This window comes from Triplophysa dalaica, chromosome 21, assembly GCF_015846415.1.
Source record: "Triplophysa dalaica isolate WHDGS20190420 chromosome 21, ASM1584641v1, whole genome shotgun sequence".
Lineage (NCBI taxonomy): Eukaryota > Metazoa > Chordata > Actinopteri > Cypriniformes > Nemacheilidae > Triplophysa > Triplophysa dalaica.
The window spans coordinates 6,413,420-6,432,214 of record NC_079562.1 but is presented as its reverse complement, the minus strand read 5'-3'; the positions used below and the strand labels follow the sequence as shown (position 1 = coordinate 6,432,214).

Genomic DNA, 18,795 nt, shown 5'->3' with positions numbered 1-18,795 from the left:
GGTGCACCGCAATCGCCCGTTCCACCTGGGGGACGTCGACGTAGCCCTTGGCCGCCCCACCATCGAGGGAGGTGAGGGAGGCGGAGCTGGACTGAGAGGAGCGAGCCGTGAGTGGGGCGCTCCATGTCCGACACAGCTCCTCATGCACCTCCGGGAAGAATGGAACCGGGGGTGGGCGTGGCTTGACACCACGATCCGACCCCAGAAACCATGTGTCCAACCGCGAGCGTTGGGGTAGAGGCAGTGCCGTACACTGCAACCCAATGCTCGCGGCAGCCCGGGTTAGCATGGCCGACCTCTAAACGTCTGCTTCCTCCAGAGCTTGGCCCCCCGTAGGGGGAAGCTCGGATTCGTCATTGTCGGATGCCAGCAGATCTCCCTCCGATGCTGCGATAGACATCTCATCTTCGCCACGCCCCGTTTCCGAGTGCGTGGATGAGGATCCGGACGGTATGCCACCGCCGGTTGGGGAACGGTCAGAAGAGCGTGCTGGGGTGTGAACGGCCCGTGAGCGCTTGGCTGGCGGGTTGACGCTCACAGTAGCCCCCGAATCACTAACGCTGCTAACACGAGAGGACATCGGGGCCGTAGCCACAGATGCCACAACCCTGGTAGCAGACGAAATGTTGGCTGGTTCCCGGAGGAAGACAGCCAACCGTGACCGCAACTTCTGCATGACAATCTGCCCGCAGTGCGGGCAAGATGTGTCAACGAACGCTGCTTCAGCGTGCTGGACGCCCAGACACCTAACACAGCGATCGTGTCCATCCCCCTCCTCGATGAGGGTACCGCACCCAAGAGAACAGCGGGACATGCCGCGCTGTAGAGTGCCGAGTCCTGAAAAGGACTTTTTGGAAATAGCTCTGACACCACTGGAACCACCGAGACGCCCAGGGGAAGGTCGCTGCAGGAGGGACGATCCGCTGCAACACGTCGAAGATCCGGTAGTGAAGTTTGAAGAGGATTTGAGAATCCTGAGATGTAATCATGAGCGATGGCTCTGAAGAACAAAAGGTAAGTGAATGCTGCACGCCGGCCTCCTTTTATACCGGATTTCCGGGGGCGGAGTCCCGCATGCAAATTGCATTCGCCAAATTTCATTGGCCTTTTCTATAGTAGTCAGAGTTGATTGGTTCTCAAGGGCGAACCCCATCTGTCGTTCTCGACACAACGTCGAGAGACCGACAGAAAGGGAAAAGCTATTGTTTCCTTACCATGCACATGCTCAGGGAATTGAATCCTTCATATGCTCGAATCACAGCCTGAAAGAGTGGAAACCCACATAAAAAACAGAGCAAGGAAAACAAAGAGCTTGCCATCAGAAAAAGGGCGTTATTCTTTAAACGCTACGTGCTCTTGGGCTTCGGCTGTCCCAATTTTTCAACCCCACACACCATGGCTATGCTCCAAAATCTGCCTAGTAGGCATCATTTTAAGACGTGATTATGCTACATTCTAAAATAACATATTTTTATTTGGCATATTTGCCTTTATCCAACAGAGGAAATCATTGCGATTAGCTTTACAAATCTATCAAATATGTATCTACCTGTTTCTGTGGTCCAGCTCCAGTTGGACAGTTCTCATAGTTGAGTTGACTGTACCTTGGGAAGAGGCCATTAACGAAGTATTTGAAAGAAAGACTCTCTGGTATGCCAACTTGGCAGCGGAGGCCAAAGATCGCGGATGGACAGCGAAAGTGTTCCCGTTGGAAGTGGGCTGAGGGGCTTTGTTTCCAATTCCACTACAAGCCTGCTTAAGGAAATGGGGATCAGAGGACAGGCCCAACGGACGGTAGTCAAAGAACTTGCCACTGTCGCTTAGAGAAGCAGCCACTGGCTGTGGTGAAACGGAAGGATGCAATATGGGCTGCCAAGTGACCACGTAATAAAATGGCGTTGTGTGTTGTATTGTTATGCCATACGGGACCGGGGGCACTGAGCTTGCATTAACAGATCCAGTGGGGCTATAACAGCCTTAGCCAACGTGTTGGCACATATGGTTGAGTTTATATTTTTGGTCATTTTTTGTAATGTTATGCCATATGGGAAAGGGGGAACTGAGCTTGCATTAACGGAGCTAGTGGGGCTACAACACCCTTAGCCAACGGGTTGGCGCGTATGGTTGTGTTGATTTTGATAATGTGTTCTAATGATATGCGATACGGATCCGGGGGACTGAGCACACATTAACGGTTTGAGTAGTCGTGACCTAATGGTTAGAGAGTCTAACGCGTGACCAGAAGGTTGTCGGTTCGATTCTCAGGGCCGGCGGGTAACGACTGTGGTGCCTTTGAGCTGCAGTTATAGCTGCCCACTGCTTCTGCCAGATGGCCTTGTAGCAATGCGAAACACACCCAGGTCTGATCAACCTGTAGTGGGCCTCCCTTGGCTGAGGGTGTCTTGTGATTACGTCTGAAACACCCAATTTGGCTGAGGTGCACAACTGACAATGTGTCGCATTGATGGGAACCATACAAAGGGCATTATCAGCAGCACCTCACCAAAAGGCATCTTTCACTCAAGATAATGTGATGAAATTGGGACGCACAACTCATGAGATGTCTCTCTGATAATGGCAAGGAAAGGTAAGTATGCTATGTTATTCTATAATCATTTATGCCCTAACACAGAGGATGCCTACCCGACGATCCAGTGAAACCTCAAACCTCCTTTCCTCTATTCATATTCTTGACTGCTTCCCCCTGCATAAGGCGTGGGAAATGTTCTATTGGGCAATTCAACTGTGCTGAAACTGTGGCATTATAACAACTAGTCCTATTGAATCTGACAAATCTATCAAAGATGGAGGATAAAGTGAGAGTCATTATAATCATTTCATTGACATTTAAGCCTCTGATAATATGTTAATATACCCACTTTCTATTGGCAGGTAAGAGCAGAAACATGGCTTTATGCATTTGGCAGCCTCCCAAAGGGTTTGTGCCTTTTTACAATTCTTTTACAAATGCATTCAGTACCCATGACCCCCTGAATCAAATTAAACCGAAACCTTTATGGTCCTTAATGAGGACCCATTTCACTCATGCTCCCTCAAAAGACAACTGCCTACGTAGAAACTAGGTTTGTGAAAGCTACCGGTTGCCCATCAGTGTGTGTAGGTGTGATAACGTGTCACTTGTCATTGAGACATCACTCGTAACTATTGGGCCCCTGTTGTTTTTTCACAGGTTAATGGTTCTTGGAAGAATCGATTCGTAAAGCATCAGGGTGATACGTGATGAAGTGCGCAATCCGGAAGAGACGAGGAAACACAGAAAACATGACCCTCGAGGAATGAGACTAACTAACTGTCCCTTGCAAGGCTTGCAGCAATAATGAAAAGCCATCCTGAGAGCCCCTCTAAGACACTATATAAATCACTCCTGCTACTCCAAACGAGGCACCACGCTGCCCCATAGCGAGGGAGAGAGAGAGACAGAGAGAGGGAGACATGCATTATTTACCAACAGAAACTGCAATATCAACTTCTTTTTGCCGTCCCGGATCCGTTTGAGCTGCAGTTGTAAGGTGCCAATTGTAAAATGACCGGGAAGTTGTGGAGAGAGAAATGCGAGAGGAGGGCGACAGATCACTAAATCAGCTCAGCACTTAAGAGTGTACAGTTGTCTGGATGAACGCTTAGTGTCTTTGTTTATCTTCTACAACAAGTTGAGGGAGGCTGACCAGCAGGCTATTACTTTATGTCAGATGTCCTAAGTGCCACTTCTGCAATTTCAAAGTAAAACAAATCAGACAGTCTACAGATCCATGGAACAAACTTTTGGCCCATGAGGAAAAAAAACAACAGGATTGTCATTTCAGCTCAAGTATAACAGATAGCCTTTTGTTCTCTTCGTTTCTGTTTCTATCTCTCTTTCAAACCTCCCTACTTATGTGCCTGCATTGTGTTTTGCTTTAAACCGAACAGATCCCATGGAAAAAGTGTAAATTCTGTGTATTTTACTGTAAAAAATGTACAGTATGTAGACTATAGAATTAGAATATTTATTGTTAATTAACATCACAGTAAAGCTATAGATGAATCTAAACACTGGGATATTTAGAATTATTATTTTAGCGATCTTATCTGAAAACATAGCATTAGTAAAATTTATGCTTTGGGCATTGTGCAATTTTAGCAGCATCTAGCAGAGAGGTTGCAAATTGCAACCAACAGCTCACTCCACCCCTCCCTTTCGAACCACTACGGAGGCTGAGAGAGGACTTAGATGTCATCACGTTTTTCGCTTCTCTCCCGAATGAGGTAACTATTTGCAAAACTCGCTCTGTAGAGCAGTTTGTCTGTTTAGGACTACAGTAAACACAACCAGTCAAAAAGGGGACCTGCGGTGTATGTAGATAGAAATAACTAATTATAAAGTTATAAAAACATAAAGCTTCATTATGTAAGGTCGTCAAACACCTCTGAAGACATAGTTATGTTTATAATATTGTATTTCTGTTAATAGATCCTCTAAAAAACTACACACTGGACCTTAAACCCAAGCTTAACCCCATCTCATTCACACCACACATAGATACGTATGCACATCATAAGATACGTATGCACATTAAAAGATACGTATTGACATTATTACACGTTAAATCCAAACTGCAATTATGTGTTTTTCTAAACTATACACAGGAGAAAGTCAATAAAGAAAGTCAAGCTGTTGTCAATAATGAACCGTTCAGCACCATGGACAGCGTTCCAGCCCATCAAAGCACTACAGGTTACCACTTTGCTACTATTGATACTTATAACGTCTAGTTATTTCTTACTCGCCAGATCTATCTTTCCCTGCTAGCACTGCGGCAATTAACTTTTCTGAACCAGCCAAAAGGAAAAACAATGACAATAAAGACCAACCCAGCCAAAACAGGACAAACAGCCACCTGAAAAAACAAATTCACATCACACACGCTTGAGTGAGTCAAGAAATAATGTGTTAAAAGTGAGAGTGAAATTTCGTGCTGAGAACCAGTGATGATAGGAAAAAAATGGATAGAAAGAACCACAGTTTGTTCACTAAATAAAACATTAACCACTGTGAACAGAAAGCTTGTCTGTTCTTGGAGGATCGAGGTGAATTTGAATCCAATCTTGTGACTCAACTTTCTATGATTTTTTATTTGCATAAATTGTATTTCCTTAGAATTAGTATACAAATGTATACTACTGTTTAGTACATGGCCATTAATGGCAACAGCTGAAATAACTAAACCCAACAACTAGAGGTGGGTGCCACTGCCCACATACTGTACAGTATATTTAGCTATTTGAGTGAATAAAACATCCACCCACAAAAAAAATATTAAAAGTTGTCAGTATCTGTGGATCAAGTTTCAGAAACTTGTGATGTGAACCAAACAATGCTTGGCTGCTTGTACTGTGGTCCCCTGCATAGGTCAGTTGCATCATAAATCCATAAAACCTTACGGTGTGAAGCCAAATATTTTCTTAAACATACAATTCTCTGGGAGATCACTCAAAATGGATCAAAAGTTCCCTTTTTATTATTTATCTGAGTGCAAAGGAAGAATCTAAAATGCCTTTCTAAAGTGTCATTTTTATATAGTCATATGAAGCTCACCTTTATTATGCATCTGTGCTATATGTAGTACTGTGTATATCCATGTTTACCTCAACTTGTGAAAACATGAAATGAGCATCTACCATATGCACAACAGATGGTACAACAGACATTTTGGAGTATTCACCTGCACACGTCACCATGTTGCTTACAACCCAAGGGCTATTGGAACGGAAAGAATGGTTAGGAAGCAGAAATGCCACATCCGCCAAGGTTGATTTTTTTAAACATACGGTATTCAGAACTCATCCTTGAACTCATCACAGTCTAATATCAATTCTTATATTTTCTACTGTAACATACTGTAGGCGCATTGATATTAAGGAGTCCATTAACATCAGCCTGTATTATTCCAGTCTGAAAGCTTTTTTCTATTTTCAGCATGTTTTCACTTGCCCTCCAGAGTGCAAAAACAGGACAATAGAAGGAAAATCTCAAGGGTTTTGAAAAGGCCTCCAGCACAATGCCCTGAACACACATTAAGCTCCCTCGTCTAATCAATTCCATCGGAGAATGCGTTTGATGATGGTACCATCTTGTTCCAACAGGCACCTTTGGGGATATGGGGCCTTGGAACAAACCAGCCTCTACAACAAATCAATCCAGCCACTCTCTGCCAGGAGATGCTGATGTCACGGCCCTATCTTAACAACCCAGCTGCTCTTCATCTCGGCTCATCTTCCTGTCACTTCTCAGAATTTGATTTATCAGGGCCTTTTTTCGTCACTCATTTACAGCTCTGCGGAAAAAGTGGCTTGCGTCAAAGATACTTTAACAGCCTGTAAAAACAGCTTAAAGGGGGCCTTTGACAGATTTATCTGATACTATGAATTTTCTCTGATGTTTATGTATCTCTGTCATTTTATGCTGGGGTGTGAATGAAGTAGGTGAATGGGTAAATGGTGAACGCTTGCGTTCTCATTCCAAGCCAGCTCTTTCAGGAGCACTTGAGAAGAAGGAATGGGGATGTTATAAATAAAAAGGATGTGTTTACCATACCTGATTGAGATAAAAAATCAAGGTGTCCAAGTAAAAAGCAAACCAAAGGCAGCTTTAACACTTTAGAGTAACCTTGTGGTGCAAACTTAAAATGTGAACTTGAGTTTGGACAATGAAATCTGAAGCACAAAATCTTTCATACTAACATGTCATTCATACATATAGAATGTTCTAATTGTACAATGTTCTTTAAGGACTGATGCATAATTATTCATTATTATTCAAATGAATATGAAGACATCACAGGCTGAACGGAATCCTGCTATGCATCCTACGGTAACTTAAAGGGATCATTCACCAAAATTGTATTTTTTTTATAATTCACTCACCCTTATGTAAATGCAAACATGTATGACATTCTTTCTTCTACGGAACAAATTATAAAATATTCTGCAAGAATATTGGTATCCAAACAGCATTGTACATGAAACCACGGAGACATCTCTCAAAAATATCTATCTAGGAAATAAATATGTTTGGGTGTTTTTTTAAGTGCACTACATCTTTGAACCCCATCTTCAACGTTTACAATATTCTCACAAGCACTGCTGAATTTGACCATGGCTGTTCACACGGGACATGTACATTTCCTGATAACCACATACGGTTCTGATACGAGACATGGCGTTGACAGTATTAGCCGCAGTAGCTCGATTACATCAGGCGCATTACAGAGATATCAAACTGATCTGGGACTGTTTTAGCCCCACAGCGTACATGTCAAGAATGCTGTGTCAAGGAGGTTCAGAAAAGATTAGGACATGCAACTTTTTCATTTAAAAGAAACTCCCTTTATGAACCCCATTCATGCTTGGCAAGACGATTCAATGTGATCAAAAGCATCTCAAAGAGTCAAAGTAAGACAATCTAATGCAAGAGACTGTTTTTGTCACAGATTGCAGAACCATCAAAAATAAATCACGACAAAAATGTCCCATTTACAAATAAGCCCTTTGGATAGTGTTACTCTGCCTATCTGACGTTCCCGTCTGGCAATAACATCAAAGCCTTTTGGGAATCTTTCGGGGATCAATGAATAATTGCAGTAGTCTCATATGTAGCATGCCAGTCTCCTCCAGAAAGACAGCTCATTAAAGACACCGCTTTTGTGTCTAGGAAAGGGGCAAAATGCACTCAAATGTGAAGCAGATTTTATGAGAAAGGAACGGGAGAGAGAATAAAACCCCTAGAATTTAATTACGCCGAATCTTAATCTCCCAGTGTCTCCACAGTCACTGCTTTTCTCAACACTACAATCTTTATGAAGTCCTCAAAGCTGCCAGGCTGTAGTGATCAATTTGAACTCCCCATGTAGGAGGAACACATCTGAATTAGGTCTACGTTCGCTAAATAAAGCATGCAAACGTCTTGGAAAAACGCAGACACAGTCATTTGCATAGTCAACAATATATAATGATGCAAGATATGGGACAGGCCTCAGAGGACGAACCGAGCATTTATTTCAGTAATACGGCGTGTGTTGAACACAGTAAGCATTCTTGTCAACAATTAGATCTGTGAAAAAACACGGTGTGCTCATAATCTGGAAATGTTTGGCAGAAGGGATGAAAAAGTGTTTTCTCTGATGCCACTTGGCTCAGGGTGGTTCAGTCATCAGTTCAATGAGAAAAATGATTTAACTGCACCATTGATAATCCTGCCTAAGAGAGACCTTGATTTTGTGCTATAGCGTGAATTTGACAGAAATTGTGGATCAAAGGACTGTCTTGGACTCCAAGAGAGAAAACATTGCAATGGCTTCGAACAAAAGAAAAGACAAACAGATAACAGGATGTACACTCATATTATTACGTTTGATAGAAGCACAACCATGGCTTTGCAAGAGACTTGGCATTGAGGAAGAGCTGTGTCTTGAAAACGTTTTGCACTTTTCCCTGGTTTCTGGCCTCTGATGAAGCATTAAAAAGGTTAAAGCTCTGCATATAACCGTGTGCGGAATTTTTTTGGATGTACGCACCGGATCACCTGTGTTCTTTTATACTGGACATTTGGCGCTGCTCCTTTTGTGTAAGAAGATTTTGATTTTAGAAAGTGCTGTTTGATCTCTCTGTGTAGGCATGTGACTTAACCCTTGAAACACAAAGTGAGGAGATGAAGAGATCATATAACGATGCTTATGTGATCCAAATGTTGTGGATAAATATCTGACATTTTATTTTCAGCCGTTACATTTTAGCGCAAAGCTTGATTTACATGGCAGAACTATAATGAAGCATCTGCAGAGGCATGACAATTTCGTTCTTTAGATATTATGGTAATGTGTCTTTTTATCTCGACCCATAACCTCTAGACTAGTTAGACTCCCCTACCTAGTTTATTTCTTCTAATTAACACCTAAAAATAAAGACAAAAATAAGAGCCAATCAGGGGTGTTAATTTCCCTTTGTTTTTCGACATTATGAACAAAATAACACTTGCATGAGGGTCACGGTGCATCATGGGAATTTAGTACCTTTAAATTTGAGTTAATATTAATCAGATAGCTGAAGGTAATGAGCAATTTGTGAATGTTTAAAATGTAGAATAGACATCAAGTTTGGACCCTCAGAAAGTTTTCTACTAACATTCTTAATCATCTAAATAGCAGTTGTTCGACTCTAATTGCACATATGTATTAAAATCTGCTATAACAGCTCATCCATCCTCACCTCTGAAGCCTGATTTTTTGAGCCAATCGCCTTAGCTCTGTAGGTCATGTGACATATAGGAAAAGATGGTTAAAAACCTCAACAGACAGGGAAATAAATTTGTCAATCTTATGATAAACGATCACTCCAAATGGTCGCTGGCAACTGTACTACTATTTTGAAATCTCTGTACGTTTTATGCAGTTTCAAACTACAATTAATAAAATGTCATTAACAATTTGTCTCATTTTGTGGGCAAACGTCATTGACATTTTACAGCCATATGCCGCTGTCCTGGCATCGAACCAAACATAACCCTGAACACTAGGTATTGTAGATTGAGGAAAAAATGCTTCAGAAGAAACAAAATCATACAAGGCTAACATTAGTCTTTTATCTTAACTGGGACGTCTTTAATTGTTTCATTTTTATTTATGAACTTCCTGCCTTGGTCCTAATTAGCTAAATGCTAGCAGCAGGAAGCTTGGTTGAAATTCAGCTTTAGTTTGTTAACATCTTCATCAGTTCACTATTACCTCTCTCCCCTTTAGTGGATAAAAGTACAGTATTATCTCCAAAAACAAACAACATAACTCATTAAAAACATGTTCTCATTAAGAAAAAGCACTGAGACACCTTCTTGTTTTCAGAAGAATACAGAGAGAATTCAGAGTACACGGGTCATGTACTACTCAGCACATTTAACAAAAACAAAGTTGCTTAACTGCTCTGGCTTTAGTGATTGATGAATACATCTTTCATTTTAATAAGCCATGAGTCTGAGAAGTAAAAAAGTATGAGCCGCGCACAAATCTTCAGCAAGTGGGACACTTTCCATTCAATTGACCAACATGCTGTTTTGTAGAAAAAACGATGATTTTAACTGAATAAACTGTAGGTTTTTGCAAGAGAGTTTATGTGTGATGAGAAGATGTGTTGGTAAAACTTACAGAGATAGTCTGACAGTAGCTCTGCATTACATCTCCACCTGGGAGCTCTGGCCTCAGGGCCTTACTGTTCTGTCACTGGCCTGAAGTCCACAATTTCAGCATATGACAAAACGAAACACACCAACACACATACAAAGAGACTGAAATACGCTGCACGGTCATGACCATTGAGCGTGGGTTATGGTAAACAAGCCTGATACCTTTGTGAGAAGTCTGAAAGTCTTAAACAACCATCGAAAATGCTTCTATTTTTTTTTTTTTTTTTAAATTAACTTTAAACTTTGTTTAAAATAAACTTGAGCAAGTATACAAAAAAGTGTGTTTAAAACACAGGAAATGTCCATTTGATGACATTTGACTTGATGACATAAAAAAAAGTTCTTGTAATATTTTGTTTTAAACAGAAAGGATGATAGTCAGGCAATCGTTTGAAGATTTACATTGTTTTGCATTTTATATAATATATTATTGAAACAATTATGCTTTCAGCATATTAGCAGCAGTGAAAAACAGAATTTTGACACTAGTATAATTAGAATAATTCTAGAGTATTTTTCCTCTCTTTGCTCTTGTTCTTACAGCATGCGCTCCAGCTGACTCCACAAGTTGCAAAGCTTGGTGATCCATGATATCCCAGCATGATTCAAAGAAGTTTCAAAGAGCATCTTGTGTGCTCCAATGGATGCAAGAACATCTGACCTTTTGTACAAAAGACATATCACAAATCTACTTATATGATAAATGACCGGAATCATAAATATTTCACATGTTTGTTTTGCAACTTTTTTGTGATCCATCCTTAAAATAAATCGATGCAGTCTTTTTTGGACCCTACTGTATTATAAGTATACGTTTGTCTAAATGTATGTGTGTGTTGAGGCTGTAAATGTGATTATTCTTGTCTGTAGTTTGATTATCTGCCTGTCTCTGCGATGCAATGCTATAGGGACAAAATTGTTTTCCAAAGCAATTTGCAATTTAGACAAAATGTCATCAGCGCAATTGGATCAAATTACAGGCATTAGTCAGACGCCATTTCCATTCACACCTCTCATTTGGATCTGATGTCTATAATTCTCAGCATTCAAGTCAAATCCTGACGTAATTCATTTTCTTGCCAGCGATCTGCAAGGTCCAATACTCCCCTCCAGCACGTCACTGACTTCTGAGACAGCACAGAACTGAAGCACAGACCGTAAATATCTCCAGATCATGACAATTTGAACACAAACATAGCGCTTTGTCTTTGCAGACAATCGAAATTAGCGTGTAAACGTGGGCACCATCAGGGAAAACAAAGACATGGAGAGACTTAATCAGTCTGATATGTTTAATAGAAAGGAGTTTGTCCTCCACTGTGAATTAAAACTAAGGTTGAGAAATGTGGACCTCAAACTTCAATAAGCTGAATTCTACGTCCTCTGTTTTGCAACAAGCTTCTCCCATGTTTTGCAAAGAGGTGAGAAATACGTAGCTGAAATCATGCAATTTTGGTCATTGAAGTCTAACAGCGCCTTGCTATTGGTGCTACATGAGCGGTGGCTTGTGGGAAACTGCACAGCTACAGTATGTGATATTAGCACTTGATAAATTATTACTTAAGATCTCATAACTGCCAAACCCACCACAGTAGTGCACTTCATGAAATTGCTAAAAATCTCCTTTCTTTCCTTCTCTTTGTTTCTGTGTTCTGAGTGAATCTCTTTGGTTTACATGTACACACCGGTTCACACTTGATAGGTAACGCTGCTTAAAATAATTTTGATTTGACCCTAAGACTCATTTTTTCTTAGGTTTAATGCTTTAAAGGACCAAAGGAATCAGATGACATAAGATGGGCTTTCTGTCTTTTATTTAGCCAAATTTTGAATTAAAGGTACAGCGTTTGAAATTTAGCGTCTTCTTGAGGTGAGGTTGCGAATTGCAACCAACGGCACGTTTTTGCTTCTTTGCAAAGGAGATAGTGTATTACTCTGTAGGGCAGTTTGTCCGTTTCGGGCTATTGTAGAAACAACATGGTGAATTCAATGACCTGCGGTGTATGTAGATGGAAATAGCTAATTTTAAGGTAATAAAGACATAACAATTCATTATTTAAGGTCTTTATACACCTCTGAAGACATAGTTTTTATATATAATATTGCATTTCTGACAATGTTTGGATCCTCCTAAAATTACACATTGTACCGTTAAATAAAGAACTAATAAATATCTTATAGATCATTTGCGCCACGAGCCCACTGTAGTTCCTTTATGGACCTCTGGTTGCATTAGCTCAAGAGGAAAGGCATAGTTTTAAGGTGTCAGATTACAAAAGATAAATTAAGAATGAAATAAAGAATAAATAGGTGTCTGTTTTCTTTGAAACTGGCTAACATGTACATTCTCTAAGCCTTAGAGATTTTATACCCGCTGAATCTTAATATGGGATATGTGTGAAGATCAAAGACGAGGAAACATGAAAAACATTACTGCGTCAGTAGTGCTATCTCTGAAATAACCTTCTCCATCACCAATGTCAATCACAAGTCTACTTTAGCACACAAACCAGCAAATATTACTCTGTTTTTGTAAGCTAAACACTCATTATAATGGGTTCATCAAGATGGATTGGCAGAATGTGAGTTATTTTGTACAATTTCAGAGCAATAACTGAAACAGGCCCATTTGGAGCAACTTAATGTTGGTTTGGCTCAGGGGCATGATAATAACGGAGCAGGATTATGATCCTTATAATTCTTTGGTTCCTGTATCACACCTACTTATGATTAACTGGCAATCTTTATGTGGGCACGCTAGAGTGGTTCAACATGAAATTGGAAGATAAATGGTAATACCGTGGCTTCATACAGTAAAAACTTTGCGTCATTGTGATTAACATAAGAATAACCTACAGTACCGTATAACCTTAAACGTTTTACATTTGACAAAAAACAATTTATAATTGTAAACATGGCTAAAAATATAGTTCGAAAAATTAATTCAATTAGAAAAAGAACAGTATGGTCTTTCTCAGGTTAACAAAACATTTTCTGAAGGTTAAGCACTTTCACTGCAATCTGTAGAAAAAACAAAACAAAATGTGTAGACGCATATCACATCATCATGCACTGACATAAAATGCATATATGTTTATATTCTCTCCTATTTGTAAGTCGCTTTGGATAAAAGCATCTGCTAAATTAATAAATGTAAATATACCAAGGATAACATGGTGCATTAACCCATCTGTCACCAAGCCAAAATTGAATGATAACACAGCGTGACTTAAGCCACGACCGGTCACAAGAGACGACCAGATTGGAGAAGGGCGAGGCAAGGTTGGCTACAGATTAGAAGTGAAATGAACAGCCCTTGCGAGGATAAATTATAAAGATAGAGGGTGGTGAAATGTGTCACTTGCCTTCGTTATGGCGAAACAAAGCAGAGAGGAGCGGAGAGGTGTTTTATTCCACTGTGGTAATACTGACTGTCAGCTTTTTTAATGCAGAGTGAGGCTGAGTACCACCATTCTTGAATATAATATATGCTTAACACTCCAAAAGGTCCACAAAGAAATGAAGGGCGCTTATGACAAATGTGATTAAATTATATGAAGGCTCTTATCATGTCAGTGGCCTGGACAAAAGCAGTTTTATTCCACAAAGAGTAGGTCACTCTCTGAAAAAGGCTGCCATATCGAAATCGCATGATCAGTCATGCTTTGTACTGTAACATTAACTACTAATAATATAAAATTTTAATATAAATTTAATATTTAATATTAATATAAATATATTATTTTATCAAATAAAAAAATAACTTATTATGTTAATTAAATTATTATTATTATTATTATAAAAAAATCTGTACAGTCGTGATTTTCTGCTTAAAAGTACATGTGCTGTATGAAATAGAAGCAAACCAACCGATATACGTGACAACGGAAAGAAAAAACATATTGAAGACATCTAACAGAATTCGATTCAACAGCATAGCCCTGAGTGATGGTATCCATCAGCATGTGTGTAATGTACCAGTCCAAACAGAATGAGTTTAAATATAAAAAATCATACATCCAAACAAGCAGTCCCCGCTGGAGCTATGAAGCACACTGTGACTACCCGCAGTTCCCACGCCACAAAGTGAGGACAAACGACAGGACCTCAAGCACAACGTCCAAAACGCCACAAAATCTCTCAGTTCGGAGACACATCTGTACCGTCCACAGTGCACAGTCAGTCGTGCGAGGCAGATGGAATGAGGCAGCACAGCCACATCAGCAGGAAACACTAAAAACATGCGAAAATGTTTGTTTGTTGTCACAGATGCATCTTGGAAGGCATTTACAACTGCACACTTGAACTTTGAGGTCGGGATTGCTTTACGATTAAAAAAGAAAAAACGCAGGAACTCCATCATATTCTCCCTCCACAAAAAAAGTAAATCAATAAAAAACACTCCACTGAGGACGTAAAAAAGCCAAAACAAACACAGACAAAAGCATTTTGTTAGGGTTCATTGCCCGCTCAATGCGTCATAATTGTTTGGACGCAATCGTGTTCTTTTAAACCACAAAAGCTTTTTAAGCTGCAGCACCAATTTTTTCTGCTCATTACCAGGAGCGTGACAAACATCGTCGCATGAAGCTATGGGTAGAATTAATATTGCTCTGAGCCCAGAGGGACAGCGCCGGCCTGGACTCTCCAGATGCCTTTGAGCTCGGTGGACACAGAGGTCAGCCTCTCATTTTACACCGACAAAAATCTATTACAAAACCCATCTTTCCGCACAAAGAGTTATACCCTAAGGAGGAGAGGGAGGTTTCTTTAATTGTTTCTCTTCTGCCACACAGCTGACCCAAATAGCTGTGGTCCGTACCATAAAGATAAGAACGGTGAGAGAAGAGAACCATTGATCCACTGCGAAACATCAGTCGGCTGGAAAACGAGACGCCTCATTTCGACAGTAATGACAAAGTTCACCGATTGATTCACAGCTGTCAAAAACACTCACTGTTATCACAGTTTGCGACAACTTTGGGACAACAGCTTTCCCCACCTGACCGCCAAACTGTCTTGTCTAGTAAATGAATGTTTTAAACTTTTTACGAGTTGACAGCTTGTTTTCTATTTTCTATTCGTTTTAATTGGTCGAACCACAAATCAGTTAAGTCACTTTTAGAACAAGTTTGTTGTTTGGAAATTGTATTACCTTTACCTTTATATTGAATGTGGCCTTGCACCCTTGACTGGATGGAGCTCTTTCTTTACGTCGTTCTCACTACCTATTCAACATGTTGTTTTCCGCTGGCATCTATTGAAAAAATGTGTTTCAGATCACAGCGCGGTGCCCATGTAAACCCTTTTCTAAAATCAAGCACTTCCCTGGCACAATCAACCCCCTCCAAGCTGTTGTCTCTCTCAAATGGCAAAGGGCTATAGTGCTGAACCTTTTAGCTACATCAAGTCTAGCCAGTTCGCTCTGGGTGCTCTTAAAGAAAGAAACAGAAATTCTTGCAAAACTTTAAAAAATATCGAGAAGTCAGGTTTCACGATACAGAACTGTGTGATTCTTCCGAACAAAGACGCAAACACCCTTTCAACTGGAGTGGCTTTTTGTTGAGAAACGTTTCCCTGGTGTGAAATTTATTTTTTTCCACATTCCTTAAGAAAACACTCTTTATTGGCAGGGGGCTATGATAAAATCGGCCTCGGAATGAAAACCACATTCCTATTCTCATGCAAATGTCACAATCAGACTTTGATCCACTTCTAATCGCTAAGTAAACACTGTCTTGTTTGATCATTCTGTGATAGCAAAATGGATTTAGAAAATCTGTTTTGAGACCACTGATCCCCACTATGACATTAAAGAAAGCTTTATTCATTACAGCAAAGTTTTTCAAAATGTCCTTGAATAGTCTTTACTGTATTTATGCATTGTGCTCTTCAAAATGCTCAGAAAAGACCTATTCAAAGATATGGTGGATAATGTCTGGTGACAGTCAATTGAAACCAACACCAAGAACAATACAATATCCTTGAAAGACTTTTTATAGCAGCGTTGAACGTATACACACAGTATTTTTTAATATGTTGAATCATGAATCAAAAATTTAAGATAAATCAATGAAAGGAGTCAAAGCTTAATGAAATGCAACGCCTCTCAACAAATCTGTTTTGCACAAGAAGTTTTGAGATCAACCCATGCAATTTCCTCTGAAAAAGCAATTCTGAAATCGACTGGATGATAATCACTTTGTTTCAGTTTTAAACCCATGTAATTTAATGATGCATGGCAACTGCGAGGGATAGAAAAGGGACAGTTTGCCTAAAACCGGAAATCATTTACTCAACCTCTTGTCATGCCAACCCAAACTGATTTCCTTTTTTGCAAGCAAAAGCAGATGTTGGACAGGATGTTCATGATGATCTTATTTATACACTCAAAGTGGATGTCACCAGAGGCTATTCAAGCTCTGAACGGCACAAACAAACACAAATTCTGAATGATTGTTGACGGCTGCAAAATGGTACATTACTGACTTTCTTTACAGTATATAGAGGTCTTGTATAGACTGTTTCATCGGACACACGCACATAGCCCGAAGTAAACTTCCGGTTTGTGTTTGGTTACAATAAAACCATTTATTTTACATTATTATTAATTTCTGTAGGTCTACCGGATGTTAAGTTCGGGCCACAGGTTTGTTTATATTGTTGTGGCTGAAACATCTATAGCTTTAGAATGATTGAAATACATTTTACATCGTATGGAGCATTTTTGTAATACTTCCATAGTGTCTTGATTCATTTTGACAATAGCAGCTTGGTCACCATTTAATTTTACTGTAGGAAAAAAGCAGCATCAACAAGTAATATTAAAGTTTTAGAAATGACATGAGAGAAAGAATGCATTTTCAACAGTTTTCCTTTAAGCTATCAAAGTAATGATAGGAAGTTGGTTCAAAGTATCATAGGAACCCTGGTTGGTTGGTTGGTTGATTGATTGGTTTGATATATCAATTAATTCCTTTACTTTCACCATCACTCCAACAAAAGTGCCACACATAAAATAAAAGAAGCTAGCGGCCTTTAAAAACGAATTAAGAAGGAATTTTGGTATTTTTTAAGAAAGATAACACAATCTTGGTGGCAGTAATTCTCTAAGCCAATTCTGTCTTTTAAGGGCTCATTAGACAGCAACATTAGATGTGGAGCAGCTATTGCACCAGAGACTTTGCCTCCGTGGGATTACACTGGGTACACAGAATAAAGCTTTTTTGTCATAAGAGCAGAAATTGTTCCAGTGCTGACATCTCCGAGTATTGATTGTGAGCTTTTCAGCACAGTCTTCAGTGTAAATATCAGAGAATATCAAACAATTATGTGGATCATTTGTTCCACTGTTATTATATGGTGCGTTACCCTCATAAGCTTGAGTTACTTGGTGATAATTTGAAACTTCTGCCGCCTTTTTAGCATTAAGGGTAATAAAAGCCCTATTAACCTGGACACCCTTCTGTTTCTGTATTATTTCATAGGTCATCTCCTCTCAGCGCTTACTCGGAAGCTTAAACCAAATTCTAAACCTTAAAGGGATAGTTCTCTTAAAAATTAAAATTATGTTATTTTTTCTGCAGAAGACAAAGGGTTATTATTTGACTTATATCCTTGTTGTTTTTTCCTTGAGTCGAAAATAAATGGGGTGAAGAGCGCCACAAATGTATCATAAAAGTCGTTAAATATGAATCTTGTCGAGTCCTTCAATAGCGAACAGCGGATCATCACAACATGAAGCAATTCATTAAGAAAACACAATTCGTTCATTCAGAAATTAGACATTGCTTCTTCACCCATGAACAGAGCTAGGGGTGCCAATTTTTAAGATTTCCATTGTATAACGAATGATGGTCTTTTCAAACAAAGCAATCATATGGCTTCAAATGAAAAAATCTTGACAGACGTCATGCACTTTCATTATTTGGAAAGAGACATTCAAAAATTCACATTTTGTGTTTTAGTCAAACAGGACTGAGTTAAAAAAAACATTTTTAGGTGTACTACTCCTTTAAAAAGCATGTGTGTTTTTAATAGTCTTCACCTCAGATAGCACTGCGTTCACAACCTAGATTCTCTCGAGTCGCAGGAGATTAAAAATATCCAGAAAACAGTATATTTAGCCAGAGCGGCAACTCAGAGACGGCATCACCGTGAAATGAATTTACATGACACAATTACACAAAGGTGTTCTAAAATAGCAGGAAGCATGGCACGTGGGAGCTCCTCAGAAGACTGCACCAAGTACACAAAGTGAGTCTGCATAAAGACTTCATCCAACACTTATGTTACTATAGCAACCAAGTGCTGGAATTCGCAAAATAGGAACTGGCGTGCGATGCCTCAAAAGGTTTCACGTTGAGAAACCGTTTCGTTATTTAGTCCAAGTTCATCCCCGCCAGGTCAAGAGGTCCTATGTGGCTGACAGCACATATAGCTTCTGTAACAAACAAAGACATGATATTTTGAAAAATAAATAAATAAAACAAAGTTCTGTTGAGGTGGTCCGATAGACAGGCGTGCTAATCTGCACACTCCTCCAGTTCTTAAAGCTGAATTAT

The 18,795-nt window shown here is 39.7% G+C and overlaps 1 protein-coding gene and 1 long non-coding RNA gene across 3 annotated transcripts in view; one reads left to right on the top strand and one right to left on the bottom strand.

The window, feature by feature from the left end:
* Positions 1–18,795, bottom strand: part of igsf21a (immunoglobin superfamily, member 21a) — a 224,451-nt gene that overhangs the window by 137,033 nt on the left and 68,623 nt on the right. The window lies entirely within an intron of this gene.
* On the top strand, positions 1,164–4,051 carry LOC130410034 (uncharacterized). Its single transcript, XR_008904970.1, has 2 exons — positions 1,164–2,938; positions 3,191–4,051. It is a non-coding gene; the product is annotated as an uncharacterized LOC130410034 (long non-coding RNA).